We start from the raw sequence: 20265 nt of genomic DNA, 5'->3' as shown, positions 1-20265 counted from the left end.
TTGCTTTGTGCTTCTAATTTCAGTGCCTTTAAGCATCTGTGGATCTCACTTAGCTGTTCCAGGGCAACACTCTGTGTTCTGACTTGCTTTAGCAACTCATGGAAAGCGCATGGCGATGTCTACTGGACTCTGCCTTCTGCATTTCCAAATGTCTGCATCTACGTTGGCTTTGAAACAACTACAATATGTTTCCCCTTTTAAAGGACTCCAGTAAACTAATTAAGGCCAACTTTGAATGAGTAGGTTCTCATTTTCATCTAATCAAAAGTTCACACCCACTATTGGGTATGTTACATCACCATGGAAGTGATCTAATCAAAGGTTTCCACCCTAAATGACAGGTCTGGCCCCACAAAGATCGGATCAGAATTAAAACATGCCTTTTCTGGGGTACTAAATAGTCTCAAACCAGCACACTTATGATAAGAATTAATTTCCATTTATTGTATTCATATGTATTTAAATGTGCATCAGGGAGAATAAGCAATTTGGCAAATGGATTTTTTGTGTTCAAATAACAATTCTGGTTTATAATAAATTCTTATTTTTCAGAAATTACATTTTCCACAACTAGAAAAGAATGGGAAAATAAATTTTCTGAACTGTTTATGAGCTAACTCATATTTTGACTTTTGAAATAGACAAAATTTTCTGTTAAGAGTTAAGGGCCAGAATAAAAGGAAAAATATACTCTGTGCTTTGCTCAGGTTCTTTAAGGACCAGGATCTCTCGAAAACATAACCAGCTAGGATTTGGTATATTTCAGATCCAAATTTAAATAATTTTTGATTGGAAGGGATAAAGAAAAAAACAAGAGAAATGTGGCCTAAAACAAACCTGTAGTCATACACACAAATAGCATAGGTATGGCATACTAAAGATTGGAGAAGAGACTTGCTTTTCTGACGCTCAGAAAGTGAAAAGTGCCTCTCACCTTTACCTGCAGTCTCATATCCCAAATGACAGAGCTGCTATTGATCACACTCCTGTCTGGTGCCCAAAAGCTAAAATCCAAGTAATTACTGCTGGTAGTTGAAAATTTCTATTTGGGCAAAATGAAGAAGCTAGATGAGATCATTATCTGACAACTTACTTCTTTAAACTGCTGGTCAACCTGTAGGTCTTTGAAACTAAGCATTTAATTGCAGAGAAACTCTTGCTATAAAATTCAACTACTGCTATGTAGGCAAATTAGTCCACATTTGCATATAGACTGCAAGTGTCCTTCCCTTCAATCTCCACCCCCATCCCCACCAGTCATTGATACTGTGAATTCCCTTCCTGCTGGGAATTTTACAGCTATTGCTATGAAACTTGACTCATGAAAATATTAATGAACTATTTCCCCTGTTCCTCTTCTTCCAGTTCCTGTATGCAAATAAGAATCGGCTCAGTCCTACCTTTAGATCTCTGCCACTTTACCTCTTTTTTTGGCCCTTGTAAAATACCTGTTGCTCGGGATATTGGGCTCATTCACAAAACTCATCATCGGGAAACTGAATTGTTTGTTTAATTCCAAAGTACAAAATATGTATACACATTTAATAGAGGACTGCCCAGGTTTCTTAGCCTGAAGATTATTTGGGGGATTAAATTTTTAGGATCTCTAGTTTCCACAATTTAATCCCTCCTCAAAGCCATGAATTTAACTGTTGACATATGCTTATCTTCACTGTGTATTACTCTTACACTGAACTGCTCAAGGCTTTAAAAAATTAGAAATATTTCTTCTCCTTCTGGCTTTTTCTCATTTCTCTCCTTTTGTTTCACACCCGTGTCTCACTCCTTATATCCACTGCATCTCTTTACAGCTTCCGAAAGTTCTTCTTCAAATTCCCTTCAAATTGGCAGTTGTTTTCATCATTTCTGAAGAATGCATTCTTAAAGTGATGAAAAACTTCCTTATTGTGGGTCCAATGGCCTTTTCTCCACTGCAATTCCCCTTAAAACATATCACATAAGAAAGGAATCTCCTGAGTTGACATCAGATTCTCTAGGTGATAAAACACTGTCTCTTTGTCTCCTTATTTTCAATCTGATAATGTTCATTTTAGACTTGGTTTTCAGACTAATTGTTCTTTAAAAGTATTTGTATTTCATCAGTCTTTTGCTCTGATATAGCCAATTGCTCCCTCTCAAATCTTGACTCCATTTGCTCGCCTTACAAGGTCCTCCTTCAGTTTGTAGACAGAAGTCACTTGTGGAAGCCAAGTTTAAGCAAGAATAACTTGGCTATATCATTATAGAATCATCTTCAAGAATCAAGTTTACTGGAACACAGCTCAACAGTTTCAGGTACTTCCCTCTAGCCACTCCAACACACCATAAACTGAAAAGGGGATATTTTTTTACAGTATGACTGTGTGATTGTGAAAACCTTGTATCTGATGCTCCTATTGTCTAGGGTATGGAAAGATGAGTAAAAAAATAGATAAAAAAGAAACAAATAGTAGGGGGGACGAAGGTTAAAATAAATTGAGTAGATTGAAATACTAGTGGTAAATGAGAGGAAGGGGTAAGAGTTGTGGGGTATACGATTTTTTTCTTTTTTATTTCTTTTGCTTGAGTAATGCAAATGTTCAAAAAATGATCATAGTGATGAATATACAATTATGTGATGATATTATGAGCCACTGATTGTACATCATGTATGGAATGTTTGTCTGCCAAGAATGCTTGTGTGTTTGCATGTTAAGTTTTTACAATAAAAATACTAAAATTTTCAAAAAAGAATTGCTTGGCAACTCAGCCATTCCCCATGAAGAACTAAAATTTACAGGAGATATGAGAGGAGATAATATTCTTTATACAATTTTGATTGTATTCATACTTAATTTCAAATTTCAGGTTATCAGACATTGAACTTCAGTCCTTTTAAGAGAAAATAAATTAGTTGAAGGGAAAAACAAAGGCTTGTAAGGGCTGAGCAGTTCATAATCTCACTCCAATAAAGCTATTTATTACAGTTTTCCCCAATCTCCTTATTTTTCGGAATGCATTGATGACTAAAAGTGATCAGATGCAAAGCTCAAACCTACTCATACAGAAGTCTACAGTTATCACATATAACACAGGGAAATGATTACCATTATGAACTCAATTTATTTAATACTTCCTTAGTTTCATGTTAATATTTCTTTCTTGAAGCCTAATCCACACAGAATTTCATTACCACTACCATTCAGGTGTGAAAACTCTTTCTAAAACAATACAAAGGAGAATCTTTTATAAAAATGGATCTTTCGTTTTATAGACAAAAGAAACTGTAAAAAAGAAGATCAAATCTTCATCAGTTAAACTCATGAGGCAAATGCATAGGGAAATAACATTATTCACCATTTAAATTGTCTAATTAGTCTTGGGAGTTTTTTTAGTCATCCAAGGTAAAGGGATTCTATAGCCAGTTATGAGAATGCTCAATTTCTAAATAGTAGATTTAAGTAAATCCTCCATTGAAGGAGATAAATCTCTTCTGTGCTGATCAGGCTCTATTAAGATACCATCTGAAAGATCTATCGAGCCCTGAAGTGAAATACATACATTTTTAAAGGATAAACACAGGGAAAATGTCTGATATGCTTTAGTGTGAATATACCCACCCAAATGTTCAAGAGCTCCCTGATTTATCCTCAAGTAATAACCTTGACTCTTTTAACAATTATACGGTGGTCAAATGAGAACATAAACACAGTTTCAATGCAAGCTATCTGCCTAGTAGACTTCCTTTTGAGAGTAAAACATTCTGAAAGCATCATTTACTTTTGCAAACAGCATATGCTCACCATGTGGCGCCATTCTTGTTAACACCAAAGTAGCAATTTGAGTTTAACAGCTTGGGAGCTCTGTTTATAATAATAATAGTATGTGATGTCAAGTCCTCAGCGTCTCAGATGTCAGAGGTGATCATGAACATAAATGCAAATTCCCCAAATCTGCTCTGCTGGGAAAATAATTCTTGTCAAGGCCAACGAAGCCAGCAGAAATACAAATTCTTGGTCTCCAGCTTCTAATAAACCCAAGACTTGTCTTTCCAATTTCACTACTTTACCTTCATCTGGTTCTAATGTATTTTCAGGTCTGGTGAATTAGTTCCCCTTGGGGGAACATTTTGTTTTCTCAAGAGCTTGAGATTTTCAATGAAGTGTCAATGATCTAATACAAATTGTTGAAAGTTTTATATTGTAACTGTTCTCTTCTTTTTATATGAGCCAACTGTTTACTTTTTGAGTAACTTCAAACCTTCTAGCGTTTCAGAATAATGTTTAAAACATGCCATTATTAAGAAACTTTAAGGTTACAGCTGTGAAAACAGACCTATGTCATTATAATCAGTGAAAAAGTTCCTTAAGTGGAATTTCAGAATATAAAGGGAGCCCATGCAGAGAATTGGCAGGGCTGGAACCAAAGAGAGAAATGAGAGAAAGAAAGAAGGGGGGGAAATTCATCAAGCAAAAATGGGTGGGGGGGGGGCCTCTATTCTCAGTAGCCCATTTAACAATATAAAAATGGTTCAGTATTTGAGTAGAAAGCTTCTTTTGTTGGAGGTAGGGTGTAGTTACTGCATTGCTTTGCATAATCGCTTTTTATGTTACATTTATTAGAGCAGATATTCTTTAATATTTTAGATGGTTATTTACCTATCTGCTTTTCCTACAGACTGTGAGCTCTTCAAGTGTCAGAACTGTGATGTACATGTTTTACAAATCCAGTACCCAGTACCCAAGCAGATATTCGATAGGTTGTGGATGAATAAATTCTGGAAGCTAGAAATAGTATGGGAAATACCGTCTTGGTCAGACTAAGAAGCAGAGGTAGGAAACTATTGGGATGAGAAATACATTATTCCTTATTAGTGTTGCATTCATGGAAAAATGGTTAAATATACATTAGCATGCCACTGTAAGACAACCACAAGAAATAAACAAATTCTGCAACATTCTTTGGAGAACTCTCATCTCTCAGGATAGTCTGTGGCCCAATCATGTGTGCTATTCCTTTAAGGCAATAAATTCCCTGGGTTGGAGAAGCAGGAAAGGCAGAATGGTGTACTATTAGTCACGTGGTTTTGTTTTGTAGAATGGGTGTCTTGATAGGCAAGGATTATAAAAGACTCAAAGGTCCTTTTGAAAGAGTAGCTCAGATAAGTCTAAACTGGGTAAAGAAGAAGAGAAGGAGTTGAGGGACTTGGAAAGTGGTGTCCAAACTCAGCTGGGCCCCAGACACTGCCCCTCAAGTCCCTTTACTTCTCCTGACTTGTCAAATGTCCCAGTCCTCTCAATGTTGGTAAGGAATCTTCAACTCTCTCCTTAAGGTCTATAAACAATGTCATCCCCATTTATCTTCTATCTCTTCCTTTCTAAAAAAATGCATACCCCGAGTCTGTTCTCTTTAAAGCATGGTCATTTAGTTTTCATCTCTTTTCAATCTAATCTTTATCTCCACTTTCACACCAACCCTTCCCTTATCAACCCTGCAGTGTAACTTTCAGTGCCATCACTTCCACCAATGACACTCTTACAAAGGTGGCCAGTGACTTCATAATTGTCAAATCCATATTTTTCATCCTTATTACACTGAATTTCTCATTTTCTCCATTGCATTTAGTATTTTTAATTCCTCCTTCCATCAACGTACAAAATAGCTGGCAATGATAGGCTATTCATGAGGATTAATACAAGTGCTTAGACACTTGCACATAGTACAGGCTCTAAAAATGTTTGCTATAACTATTACATTATTATTTTCATTAGTTCCTTTGTGATTCCTCTTTGTGTGTTCATTCATTAAATGCTGGTGTCCCTAATCCAGTGTCCTGCTCAACCACACACTCTTACTGGTAATCTTACCAGTCTTTTGATTTTTAACAGCTATTGTGTTATAACCCCCCTAATCTCTCTCTCCGGCCCAATCCTCTATTAAAACTTAATGTGTATATATCTACCTTCCTGATGAAGATTCCCATCTAAAATTCCAAATGTCTCCTGGGGGACAAAATTACCCCTGCTGAGAACCACTGGTTTACTAACACATGGTTATTAGTATCTGTGGTGATTTGAAGCTGTACGTACCCTAGACAAAACTTCTTAAATCTAATCCACTCTTGTAGGTGTGGACCCATTGTATGCAGGACTTTTGATGGGGCTACTACAGTAAAAGTATGACCCACTGCAATCTGAACAGGTTTTCTTTCTCTTATTAGAGTCCTTTATAAATGGAATGAATACAAAGAGAGAAAGAAAGCCACAGAAGCAAGAAGCTAGAAGCAACAAAACATGTAAGAGAAAGGAGAGACCAGCTGACACCACTATGTGCCTTGCCATGTGGCAGAGGAGCCAAGGGTAGCCAATAGCCAGTGCTTGGGAAGAAAGTATATCCTTGATGATGCCTTGGTTTGGACATTTTCTCGGCCTGAAACTGTAAGCAAGTGAGTTCCCATTGTTTAAGCCAACCCATTTCATGTTTTCTGCTTTAAGCAGCTTAGGAAACTAAAATAGTCTTTCCTCAGATAACTGCAAGTGTTCTAAGAGCTAGAACAATGTCTTATTCAATCCTATGTCCCCCCAGACATAGCACCGAGCCCTCACCCCCAAATGAAGCCACACATCCAACTCCACAATTCTCAATTTAGAAGATCTTCCTTTAAAGGATGTGATGGTTAAGTCCATGTATCAACTCAGTCAGCTGATAGTACCTAGTTGTTTAGCCAAGGAAGAACTGGCCTAACCATTACTGCAAGGACATTTTGTGGACTTAAGTCATGAGTCATTCGATTGCATCTATGGCTGATTTATCTATGATCAACTAAGGGGAATGTCTTCTGCAATGATAGAATCCAGTCTGTTGGATTTAACCCAATCACTTGAAGACTTTTAAGGGAGAAGCGACGACTGCTTCAGCAGTCAGAAGAGAGAACTTTTCATCTCTATTTCAGACAGCTCACCTCTCCTGGCAAATTCATTACAGATTTTCATCTTTGTTGCCAGCTTGTGGCCTGCCCTATGGAAATTGGAGTCATGCATCCCCACAGTTGGTGAGACATTTTTATAGTATAGTTATATATATTTACATATTTACAGACATCTCCTATTGGTTCTGCTTCTCTAGGAAAACCCGAATAACACAATGTGAGATCATATTTCTATCCAACCTACCCCCCCCCCACCACCACAGATACAAAACAGCCCCTGTATGGACTTAAATTTCATCCTAATCTTTTTTTAAAAGGGAAGAATCTAGAATACTTAACTAATGAGAAAAATACATGTCAAGTGGATGGTGACTAAACATTTTAGATAAGAATATACATTTTTTTTTTTTTTTTTTTTGCATGGGCAGGCACCGGGAAATGAACATGGGTTTCCAGCATGGCATGCGAGAACTTTGCCACTGAGGTCACCACCGCCCATCTAATAAGAAATGAGATCAAACTTCAGAAAAGTTTGAATAATAATATACTCTATTAAAAGAATGATTTTCAGGTTTACTGTTGTTCTTTTTTTTATAGCCCAAAGGAAAAAAAATCCCCCCAAACAGGAACTCCTAAACTTTCACAGCAGCCTATGTGTAAGAGTTGAAAAAAAAGGTAATGAAGTGCTGGGGCTGCTATGTCTAAAACCATCACATTATGGCTCCATGTCAATTTATAATGGCAAATATGCCACAGAAAGAAATTTTTCTTGGGAATTTTCACAGCAATAAATATCACAGTCTGGTGGCAGTAGATGGAGTTATGGATCCTACCTCCACAAGTTTTAGTCCTAATTTGGGGAGTGTGACATGTACAATGCACATTAGCTGAGACCTTGAAATCCTTTCATGCTTCACAAACAGAACACATTGGCTGAACTGCAGAACATGTTTGCTGCAACATAGTAAGTTGTCACCCTAAGCCATGCTCCCAGCTGATCATGAGGGACAAATAGTCTAGCTAAAATCAGACCTTCAAATCAAGGTGATAGAGAACAGTGGCAATAGTGATCAATCTTAAAACCATTTTGATCCCAGAATCATAATGCTCTTCATTGTTAGATGGCACAAAACTATTTAAATAGAATGTGATTTGACTCTAGTTTCCAAAACTGGTATATTATTGGCCTCTATCTTAAAAGATTTTTAATTCTAGCTCTTGTCTCACATCATTTGGGCTCCCTCACTTGTTTCCCAACATCTCACTCCCAAACTGGTTACTCTGCCTTCTTCCTTTTACACACTTTCTTCTTCTTACTTGGAATTCTTAATTTTGCAAATAGCTATATCCTAGATAACAAGCCATGCACCAAAGGGGAGCTATGAAAAAGTCAATACTAGCCCTGCCTTCAGGAAATTAATAGCCTATTATTGAAAACACAAATACGAAATGATCACAAATCAGGCAGAATATTAAAGTATCATAAATGGGGAAAAATAGGTATCATGGGAGTTTCAGAATAAGGAGATATCATCTCTCATAGGAGGACACCAGGGTACTTAGAGAGGAAGATACCTATGTGAGGTGGTATATTAACTGGGTTAGGATACGTTCAGGAAAAAGTACCAAATTGTCCATTTTTTAACTTAGGAAAAAACAAAAAACACAGTCATTGAATCATGGTAGGCATCCAACAAATATTCATTTTCTTTACTCCTTTCGGGGTCAATGAATATAGAAGGCTAGAAAGATACCTCAGATCACTACTGTTAAGAAACTGATGGGTACTTTACTTGTTAGTTCACAGGAAGTCAAACAAGGTTTTGGAGATGAGAATGTCCAGACTTGGCTTTGGATGGAATGATTTGGCTTTTGCATTTGGAGTGTGGTGGTTGGGGAGACTAGCATTTGGAAGATCAGTTTGGAAAATACTGGATTGATTCAAGCAGAATATAATAGGGCCCTAAACAGCTCTTGGACATCAGAAATGGGAAAGGGGCAGAGAGAAAGATTTGAAGTAAAGTGTACATAATTTGGCAATTGATTATATAATAGAGAGCCAGGGAATGAGAAAGATGAATGGTAACAAGTGTTGAACATTCAGTAATAAAGATGTTAGGATTTCAAAAAAGATAAGATATAACTCTTATACAAATATAAAATGAATACATGCTAAAGATTTTAACTAATTCACCAATTAATGAGGAAACCAGTAACGCACACAGACGCACACACACACACACACACAACATGCACAGGCAATCAAGAGTGCTGAAATTAATTTGTTAAAAATGCAAAACTGGTTAATATTGTATGTGGTGATCAACTAAGTTCTGTCATTTTTTCTATGCTGCGGAAATCAAACACACCATAGAAATCTCTGAGACAAAATATGTTTGCATTGTTGTGAGGAAGAATCACTTGCATGACTATCAGTTTTCTACAATTTAACTTTGACACCTACAGAGGTGAATAACCTAGTCAATAGAAAATTAAACCCTTACAGAATCAGATAATACCTAGAGGACGATGCCCAGCATGCTACCGAAAGGACAGATACCCTGTCATCTCTTTTGCTCATGTCCAAGTTTTGCACTCTTTTTTATGACAATAAATATAGGAGAAGCTACTTTTCATTTTAGATATGTTAGATATGCAGTACAAAAGAAGCATTCAGATGAGCAAACCTAGTATGCAATCACAAATGTGAGATTGAAGATAAACAGTCAACTCTGCCAGTTCAATCTTTCCACAAACTTCATCAGTGAGTCTATAAAATCAAGACACAATCATAGGCCGGCATTTGAAGCAATTTCTCAGTAGTCCTGCCCTTTCTTCCTCTTTTCTTGTTAACAACCACTTTACTGTAATCCCTGCCACCAACAGGCTTAAAAACCTTTTTTCTGTGCCCTCAACATTTTTGGCTCTTTGATCCCTGGCATTCTTCTCTTGTATTTAGACTGCAGGTTTGCTAGGCTGGCCCCTTTGAACCAGGTTCTAGCTAATATTTCTATTATTATAGGAAATACCGTTCCAGTCTAGGCCTAACATTGAAGAATCTAATTCCTTTGTTTGTCATTTGGCTGATGCTTAGGTGAGCCACGCCCCAAAAGAGAGGGACTGGAGAAGTAATTTGAGTCACCTGTACAGAGATGAAATTGTCCAGATAAATAATTGTCACGACTTTCTCTCTGACAGTTAATTTCTTTCTGCGGCTCACTGTCACCAGGTCTCCTTTTCTTCACTGGCATGTCCTGGTTGTCTTGCCGTGTGATCTGTAAAGAGCTCTGGCAACTCTAAATAAAAGAGACAGTTCATTCATTCACTCATCCATTCTTTCACTGATTCATCCCTTCGTCAAAAATTACTAAATATTTTGTACATGATGAGCATTGCTCTAGGTGCCAGAAGATAGATAAATAAAATAAATCCCTGTCCTCCAAAAACATAACCAGGGAGGGCTATCTATAAAGTAACAAATTTTTGACCTTTTATATTACTTTCCGGGTCTCCACATGCCCACTCAGAGGCCCTGCCCATAAAGGAGCCATCTATCAAAACATACTAGGCTGTAACCCTGAAGGGATTGGAAGATGAACTAAACCTCAAAGAGTTTTACTCAAGTCAAATCCAAATGTCACCCTTTGGATTTTGGCAAAGCCATTAATGGAACTTCTAATTTCGTGTCATAAATATTATCCCACAGGAATACTTAACTGACTTGTAAGCAACATTTGTAGGTTTCTTATTCTTTGATTATCTTTGTGATACAAATTTAAATGTTACACTGAAAGAAAAATATCAATAGCTTCTGTTTCTCAGAATCATTGGTTTAATAACCAGTCATCTAAGACGCTCAATATGAATCTATTTATCCAATCATTTCAAAGCACTTTTAACAAGAATACATTTATCTCAATTTTATAGACATTTATTTGATCAAAGAAATTCTAAGCAACATCACCAAACTAACCGAGAAACTAGTACATGAGACAATAAAAGCAAACATGATTTTTTATATTTAATATAAGGTGATTGAAAGATTACATATTTCTTTTCAATGGAGATAACTGCTGTGTTTCAACTAATATGAAAAATTGGAAGCCAGTAGAATCCTATAATGGAGAAATGGGATTGTGTATGAAAACAAGAAAATAGCATTACCACCAAAACAACTGATAAACCTTGTTCTGTAATCACGGCTTATAAGTAAGTCTTTAACAAGTGGATTCTAAAGAAAGGAACATATTTATTTTGAACAATGCCATTCTGCCTCTTTTGTATAGGTTTTTTTTTTTAAGCCATTAAGAATTACTTATTGGCATATATGTAACAACATAAAATTGTTATGAAAAACATATTTTCAGAGTTTTAGTTTTAAAAATTAATTCAAAGTAATTGCCATAGCCCAAACAACCCTAATGAGAGGTATGGAAAGATCAAAGGTGATTCTTTTAGTGGAGAATTATATATAGAAGATAGGACTTAATAAATGAATATGAATGCTGAAGCATTAAATTGATATCTCTTTTAGTCTCCAATATTTTAGAGTAGGTAGAAGAAAAACCTAAAACTGTGAAATTGTAACCAAGTCAAAGTCTGAAATATGTTCTACAACTAATTGTGGTGCTGTGCTTGGAAATTTATCGTTGTTAATATATACGTTATTGTTCACAAAAAAAAAGAAGGAAGAAAAAGTCGATTTGATGATAAAGTATTTAAGCCTGCTAACTTCCTATATTCTGGAGTATTTAGAAGGAAAAATATGAGAGGATCATGTGGTAGTCCATGACAAACTCTGGGATCTTCCTGTAACCATTTGTTGAAGAGTACTTTGAAAACTATTGCTTTTTTAATTCTTTGCTTTGTATATATGTTATACTATACAATAAAAAAAGTTTAAAAAAATTAATTCAAAGTAATGGAGTTACATGTATGTCATCGTATCCTTCAGCATGCATAGAGAACTAGCATGTAGCTTTGAAATATATATATATATAATAGTGGGGCATTTTCAAAATTTACCAAGGTCATTAATGTACCAAATGTAAATGGTTTCCCATTTATCAAATGCCCTGGGGAAATCAGGAGATAATTGAAATGATAGATGAAGAAATGAAACTCTAGGCTAATGGGCTATATATCAATGAATCAATGTCACATTTATGAAAGGTTTTAGAAAATGATTCCTATTCTCTGCTTATTTCTAAAATTTTAAACACTAGGAAAGTAAGTTGTAGGAGGTCTAAAAACTGAATTAAAAAGTGACTCCATTGATCCATCAGAAAAATTTGTGCTAAGATTTTTCTCATGATAATATGCATTTCTTAACTCTAAATTCAGCAGAATTTATCATCTCCAGTTTTGTGTGTTTGCCCTGCCTTTCTCTTCCTTTCTGTGAAAGCATCAGTCCATAAATTATCTCACCTGGGATCAATTCTCCTACTTCTTCTCTCTGGCAAAGTTAAAGGGACTGTATGTAAAGGAGAAAAAGAAAGATGAGCATGCTGGAAAAAAAAGATTTGAAACAGCAGATACATTGATTTGATTAAAAATAAAGAATTATTTATTGACAAAAGAGGTCATTAAATTGTATTCCCTTTTGTGGGTTGAATAGAGTCCCGCAAAAGTACATGTTCAAGTCCTAACATCCCTTATGAAGGGGATATTATTTGAAAACAGGGTATTTGAATATGTTATTAGTTAAGATGAAGCCAAACTGGATTAGGGTGGACCCTAATCCAATACAACTGGCGTCTTTATGAGAAGGGGAGAACTGGACATAGAGAGGAGATGCCATGACAACTAAGGCAGAGATTGAAACCTAAGCATTGCCTGCAAACCAGCAAAAGTTAGGAAGAAGCAAAGAAAGATTCTTCCCTCAGATTTTGAACTTCTAGCCTCCAGAGACATTACATTTCTATTGTTTTAAGGCATCCAGTTTGTGACACATTGTTACAGTAGGTCTACAAAAACAAGCCACTGCCCCCTGCCCCACTCTGCCCAAGACAGAACATCTCTAGAACCGTTTATTTAAGGTTAAATTAGACAGAGGTCTGTGAAAATAAATGGTGCTAGGAAACAAAATATTCCCTTCTCTCAAAAGTGACAAAAAGCATTGAGATGGAAATTCAAATATTGGATAAGGAAAGATGTTTAAATGCTCTTTAAAAAGTTTAATGAATGACAAAGTTGTCACTCCAGCATAAGTGGGGTTTTGTATCCGTTGGACAATGTGTGATTTGACAGCTTTAACTGGTAGGTTTAAAAGATGCCTGTAATGTTTGCCTAAGTCAGGCAGATATGCTGGGGATGGACACGGCTATCAGGGTTGCTGGGTGAGTTAAACGAAAGCACTGAGAGGTGGCAGTGGGCACAGGTCATCTGCCTCACAGGAGGCGTCTGGGGAGAGCAGCCGTCCTAGTATAGGGTTCAAACCTTGACAGCTGTTTCCTTCAGAAGACATTCAGGAAACGATCTTGCCGATGACTGCGACAGGCCAAAAGTAATTGCGTCTCTTAGGACCTGAGGAGGAAGCATGGCCAACCACAATCAGCCTAAGGACAGGACCTGAGACTCAAAGGGGAAGGATGGCAGGAAATGCCTGGAAGAAATCTTTTAGAATTGAGCACCCTTGGATTCTAAGCTCTCAATAATATTTCTGACTCAAAAGTCTCCAAATAAATACCCCGAAAGAACTTTAGTTGCTGATATTCATAACAGCTGTTAAAATATTGATATATTTCCTTACGGGTTGGAAAATAGTTTCTGCCCTGTGATCTCTCACTGCCCCCTATTTCCTGAACTACCTCCATCCCTTCCCCAGGACTTCCAGGACCTCTCCCAATCTGGAGAATAAATTATTAATGCCTGGTAGCAGGGGGCATCTGGGATCCTGGCAACTCTGACATCTGCTCTGAATTAATGGATTTCCTGTACCATACAGGTTACTAAATATCACCTTTGCATAAACCCAACGCTTAAAATGAAGCATTATGTATTTAACTAGTTTTCCTAGTCCATTTTTATGATAACAGTCCTGCCCTTTCTTTCATATATTCTTCTATATACTTTAAGAAACAAGTAAGCTTCCCCCCTACTATTATTCTTGTTTATAATGTTAAAAAAAAGAATATTAAAAATAATATTAGGTACTGAACGCAAACCTCCAGTTACTGTTTCCAATTTCAGTGGCTCTTATTTTAGATTGGCACAGCACAAGTTAAAGGAAATATGAGATGTGACTATAAAGTGATGAAACTGATTTTCCCAGGTGGTTTGCGGGATTTTCCTGACTACGTTTTAGTCATACCTTGTGTTAGCTCACAGATAAAACTAGCCTTCTGAGCATAAAGATTTCTTCCCTGGACCGCCCCCCCCCCCCCAAAAAAAGTGTTCTATTATTCACGTACATAAGGGGTCTTTATATAACGAAAACTTAGTGTTTCTAGAGGACTCTAGAACTTTTTTTGTACCATTAATTAATTCTGTAAAAATATTTTGTCTGTAGAGCAGGACACAGAATTTTACCTGGAATAATAGATCACATCAATGTCCATACTGGTCAGTAAACCAACAAATGACCAAAATGGCCAAACCCCATTCAGTTCACAGATTTTATGCATACAGAGTTTTAAAAGTGGGCAAACCAAATCATATTTAGTGGATTGGTCTTCTCGCCATCAGTTAATGGCACAGCTCATCAGACAGTGGTTGAGAGTTATAAGTGAACAAGGTAAAACTGGCACCAAAAGAATTTTACATGGATATTTCAAGATAATTATTTACCTGAAGGTTTTATTTGGGGGTTACATCTTTTTCTGTAATATCTAGAGGTTATATTTGGTTGTGTTTCAGAGAACGTTGGGAACTTACTGAAATTTTGTCACTGAACTTCATAAATGGCAGAGCCAAATTAGGGCAGTGAGCAGCATGTGTTTCATTTCCCCGTGTGAACAAAACCCAGTGTCCTAAGAAAGTGAAACCTGTGTTTTTATGCTGTTGAACCAACCTCCTTAAAATACTGTCTCCTAATACCAGTCATCTATTTATAGAAATTGGAAAGAATCAAGGACTGAACAAGTGGAGAAAGCTGCTTAATCCCAGGTTGTCTATATGCATATTTAGTATATCCAAATGGAGGTTAATGTTATGTTGAATATTTCTGAAGTATTTTTTCCCTCATCTTTACATAGATAAGAACATTATATGATCATTTAAATATTATTTACACATTGTTTTACCAACATGAGATCTTGCTACACATCCTCTTTAATGAACTACTTTATTTTCTTTTATTTATTAATAGTCTATAAATGTTGCCCTGATGATAACCATTATATAATCAGTTTTAATGATTATAAGGAAGAGCCATGATTTATATAAATACCTTTCCATTATTTCTATTTTTCACAATTATCAGTAATACTACTATTAACACCCTTTCAGTTAAATATTTTTGCATATATACGCTTATAATATAAATCTTTAATGTAGCTGAAAACAATCAGGCATAACTGAGGCTAATCTATTATTTGTATGTTTGTCTAAAAGTTCCACCTAAAAGGATATAGTACATACTCTAAACTTGATACAATCACAGTGATTTCAACATTCCTCACTCCTCCAAGAGTTATTTCAAAGTGTCTGCCACGCATCTCCACATTAGAATTGAATATCAAAATATTTTGCAGTTTTAAAAATGTTTTGACTTATAATTTCACTTAATTATTTGGACCAGATAGTAGGATTCTCTGTAAAAATTTAATCCCAAATGGAGTATCACAAATCACTAGGGAATGGTCATTTTTCAATAAATTGAGTTTGAATACCTGATGAGCAGCCTTTGGGAAAAATTCATTTAGAGCCTCTTTTCATGCCATGTGCCAAAACAGACTCAGGTGGATTCAAGTTAAATATTTTTAAAATGATCTGGAATTGGATATTCATCATGTCTCTGGAGAGGGAAAGAATTTTATAATTAGAAATAAGAAAAAAATCACAAAGAATAATTGGTGAATCTGTGTTTATGAAATTGATTATTAAACTTTTGAGGTATTAAAACATAGCTAAAATGAAAGGTCTAACTGGAAGATTTTGAAAATACAATAGCAGATCACTACAGTTTCTAAAGAGAACTCACTCATTATTAAGATAAATACTAAGATTCAATTTAAAAATAAGGAAATTGTGTAAACAGCTGATTCACAGAAAAGGGAACACAATTTTCACTTTTAAAACATTATCGTCTTTCATTCCCTGAAAATCTAGTAATTATAATAATACAAATAGCCAAAAATATTGTACAAATTTGAATAGGTAATACGGAATAATGTCACAAAACTATGAGGTCACACGTATGCACGTGTATATATAAATATATATATATACATACACATACATGCAGAGTTTTTATAAAATCATTCAAAATTATATTTATAACATAACATATAACTATATAACATATACAACAACATATGTACAACATATAACAACATAACACAAATATTATCACATTAAGTGAATAAAACTTCTCCCATAGCCTAGTTTAGTGCTTGGCATACAATAAATATTTGGTAAAAAAATCAAAATACATATACAGTTATCCCTTCCACATCATAAAGATTAGGAGTGTGATGCCCCTGCAATTTGGAAAATCTGCATAAAACCTTTTGGCCCTCCTTTCAGACCAGAGAAGAAGTCTGAATTTTTTCTTTTCCTTTTATGGAGTGTTTACAGTGCCTTATTGTGAAATTTGGGTTAAATATTCTGTCATAAGCTATATGCAAGTCAATGTTAAGTAAAAATACTGTATGAAAACTGAATTTTAAAAGGCAAAATAAATATGAAAATTAAAAAAAGAATTTGGTATATTTATGTTATTAAAAGATATATGTTGATACTATACATATATAATTTGCATATTTCTGCATTTCCAAACTTTTCCTATGTCATTTGCTGGCCTTCACTTGTTGTCTGCGGCTTCTGCAAAATTCCTTTAAAATTCCCATTTAATTTATTCTGCTGACCCGTAATATATCAAAACCATGATGGGGAAAGTAGAAGGGATAACTGTCTATTTTAACAATGCAGAGGAAAAAACAAAACACCAAACCATATGTAATATTATGATAGAATTACAGGCAATTATTTTCATTTCTTAAATTTTACTTTTTTTTTACTAAAATACATTTTTAAAAGTAAACTTATAATTACAATAAATATGTATTCTAGATTCCATCCTATCACAGTTTAAACACTTTCAAGTTGTTTTATGTAGTATCATGGTTAGCTCTGATCCTCGAAATGCTTCTTATAGAAGTATATAAAAAATTACTTTACAACATATTTCTGCTGGGTTTTTTTTGTTTGTTTGTTTGTTTTCAGTAAATGAATCCCATATCTTACTTGGAAATAGGTAAAAAATGAGAATGGGTTTCTGGAAAGAATTCATGGAAGAAGTAAACTTTGAGATATAAACAGCTATTCCAAATTTCTACAATATTCTCATATTAGTTTTACTGATACGTAATTATTCAGAGTATTCAAGCACGCAGGTTTAAGAACAGTAATATCAAAGCTCAGAGATTCAAACGGATCAAACTTATAGGATCAATGAAAGACTTGCCCCAGATTACAGTTTGTGTGAAATATTTGATGGAAAATCAGACTGCGGAAGTTTCGCTTAATTTATCAGGCACATGAGAAACTTTGGGAGTATCTGAGCAGGGATCTGTATGAGCTCACACAGAACTCATTTCAGAAAACTAAACAAACTGGCATATTTGATAGTGTCCTCAGCTCCATTCTGAGACTGTTTCGTGCTGTCCCCTGGAAGAATCTCTTCCATTCCCAATCCTTTTCTACGACCTCTATTAAAACATGATTTCTATTTTATTCCTTGGTACTCTGCTTTCTGCCATGTGACTTCTGGTTAATCTGAACTGATGTGTCAATAAGTTTTCCCCTTTACATAAGAAGCACATTTTAACAAAGACCTTCTTAGGATATCTTAACTCAGAAAAACAGAGGGATACAATTTATGTGATATCTCCATTGCATTGGATGTGGTTTCCTAAACACTGCGTTGAGACAGATTTGATACCATGCCTGGGCTCAGCAATAAAAATTATGGTGAAAAGCAAATTTTCCATTTGAATTGGAAAGGTCAGTGATGGCACATGTAGAGTGTTCGCCAACCTTGCTTTAAATCAAAAGGGAGACAACTATCTCAGACAATGTAAAACAAATAATTTTCTCCACAACAAATCACAATGTGCATGTGGCTGACAGTGGGCTGACAATATACCATGGCCACCAACAAAATATAAATGACATTTGTGCTTGTAGAAGATAGGAAAAATAAATGAAGACAAACAAGAAACTCCAGCTATTCAAAAATCCCTCAAAATGGGTCAATGGTCCCTAAATATCCATCTCTAGTTGGTGCTTATTTGTGACCAAGTTTTTGTGTTCATTTGCACCAAAATGAAAAAAAAAACATAAGGAAAAAGTATGACTTTTTACTCGAAATTTAACCTTTCACAATTTAATCTAAGGTTGTATGGTACTTTTTGTTATTAAAATGGCCTTCTATATGAAAGGTTGGTAATCATAGATGGATATTTTTCCTAAGATCCGCACTATGTTGATTTCCTTACTAAAAAGAAAAATTGGAGACCCACAAAATGTAAAAATCTTGGAAATTCTTATCTAGTTAGTGAAGTTGTTTTTTATATTTATCAGAATTTGCATTTTATATAATGGCACATTTTCAATTATGAGCATGTTAGGAGATAAATCTTTGTGTCATCCTCTATTTATTGGGAAAAAAACATAATTTACTTCTTCTTCAAAACTCAGAGGCCACTGTTAGGTTCTTTGTTTACTGGACTCTATCATAAAAATAAGGAAATTCTTTCACCTATATTAATTGAACCCAGGCTATCATAGTCTTGAATACTTGTACAGAATTTTTCTCCTAATACTCCTTTTTTATCTTTTGGTTTTGGTTTATGAGTGCTCCTGTAGGATGCTTGTTTACTTGATCAGACTGGCTGTTCTCCTGGCAACAATTCTGATGACAGCTGAGTGAGCAAAATTCATCACTTTAATGCATGACCTTTGAAACACCTAATTTGGTTTGGAAGAAGATGTCTGTGAATATTTATTTTTTTTATTCTAAGTTGTGTCCTGGAGAGGTGTGTGGCAATTCTGTGGACAGGCTCACTTGACACCCATTCCTAACTCAGTCTTGCTTTTTTTTTTTCCTATACAGGTCTGAAAGCGCCCTTGGAGTTAGGGTGGCAATGCGACTCAGTGACAGCTTATGCAAGCAGAAGTCTGCTGAGGATTTGTGGTGGCATTTTCTCATATAGGCACTAACCCATCCTTTTCCTGCTTCTTTTTTTTTTTCTGGATTAGAAAGTGAATGGGATGCCTGGAGGTCAGAAAACGATCTTGAAACTGTATTTGAAAAGAATGAAATGCAAGTGAACATTCTATGGTGCTGAAATGGGAAGGTTAAAAGAATTTGAGTCCTTGAAGGCATTCTCGAATCACTTTATGATTCTTGTATGACTTTTCCCAGACTACTTGTAATAGGAGACAAATAAACTTCTTTTAATTAGGTTCTTGGTTATTTGGACATGAACATATTCTGCACCATACTTCAATATCTTATACCTGATTTCTCAAGAGGTAGATACCGCTGAAGTTGATTTATTTTTTAAATATTCCCCAAGGAGATTTCAGAATTACAAAATAGTCAAGGCCACTTCAAAATTGCAGATGAGAGTCTTCATATGCACAGAGGAAAAAATGTATATCCAAAGTACATTAATAAGTTATATACCAACTCTGATTTGAAGAGTGAAAAGTGCCTTTATAAGCAAATATTCCCAAGACTGTAAGCTGAGAGAGTGCCTTGTTTTACTGCAAAGTGATATAATCTCATTCTCTTGTATTGTTTTTTTTTTTTTTTTTTTTTTGACAGGCACTGGGAATCGAACCCAGATCTTTAGCATGGCAGGCGAGAACTCTGCCTGCTGAGCCACCGTGGCCCTGTGGCCCCACCCTCTCTTGTACTGTTTCAAACTTCAGACCAAAAAGACAACTTTCTGATTTCAAATTGAGTGTGGATATATTTTGGAAATTTCTTCTCTGATGTGTCTTTAAATGACAAGCCATATACTAGTGAAAAAAGTTGCCAGTAAATATGAGAAAACTCAAAGGCACTTGTATAGCAGCAAAGATAATGAGGAATTTATGCAAGTTGCAGAGAGCTAAACAATAGATTTAATAACTAACACTTTGGTGCAAATTGAAATCAAGTATGTTCCATCTACAGGATGTTTATC

General features: G+C 35.4%; 1 long non-coding RNA gene across 5 annotated transcripts in view; it reads right to left on the bottom strand.

Moving 5' to 3' along the window:
* Nucleotides 1-20265, bottom strand: part of LOC143684217 (uncharacterized) — a 306418-nt gene that overhangs the window by 178545 nt on the left and 107608 nt on the right. For all 5 annotated transcript variants that reach the window (XR_013175912.1, XR_013175913.1, XR_013175911.1 and 2 more), the window contains 4 exons: nucleotides 15739-15863; nucleotides 13346-13432; nucleotides 12335-12380; nucleotides 10050-10203 (listed from right to left, as the gene is read on the bottom strand). This is a non-coding gene — a long non-coding RNA (uncharacterized LOC143684217). The remainder of the gene's footprint in view (nucleotides 1-10049; nucleotides 10204-12334; nucleotides 12381-13345; nucleotides 13433-15738; nucleotides 15864-20265) is intronic.

This window comes from Tamandua tetradactyla, chromosome 5 (genome assembly GCF_023851605.1).
Source record: "Tamandua tetradactyla isolate mTamTet1 chromosome 5, mTamTet1.pri, whole genome shotgun sequence".
In the NCBI taxonomy this organism is placed as follows: Eukaryota; Metazoa; Chordata; class Mammalia; order Pilosa; family Myrmecophagidae; genus Tamandua; species Tamandua tetradactyla.
This window is presented reverse-complemented; position numbering and strand designations above follow the sequence as displayed.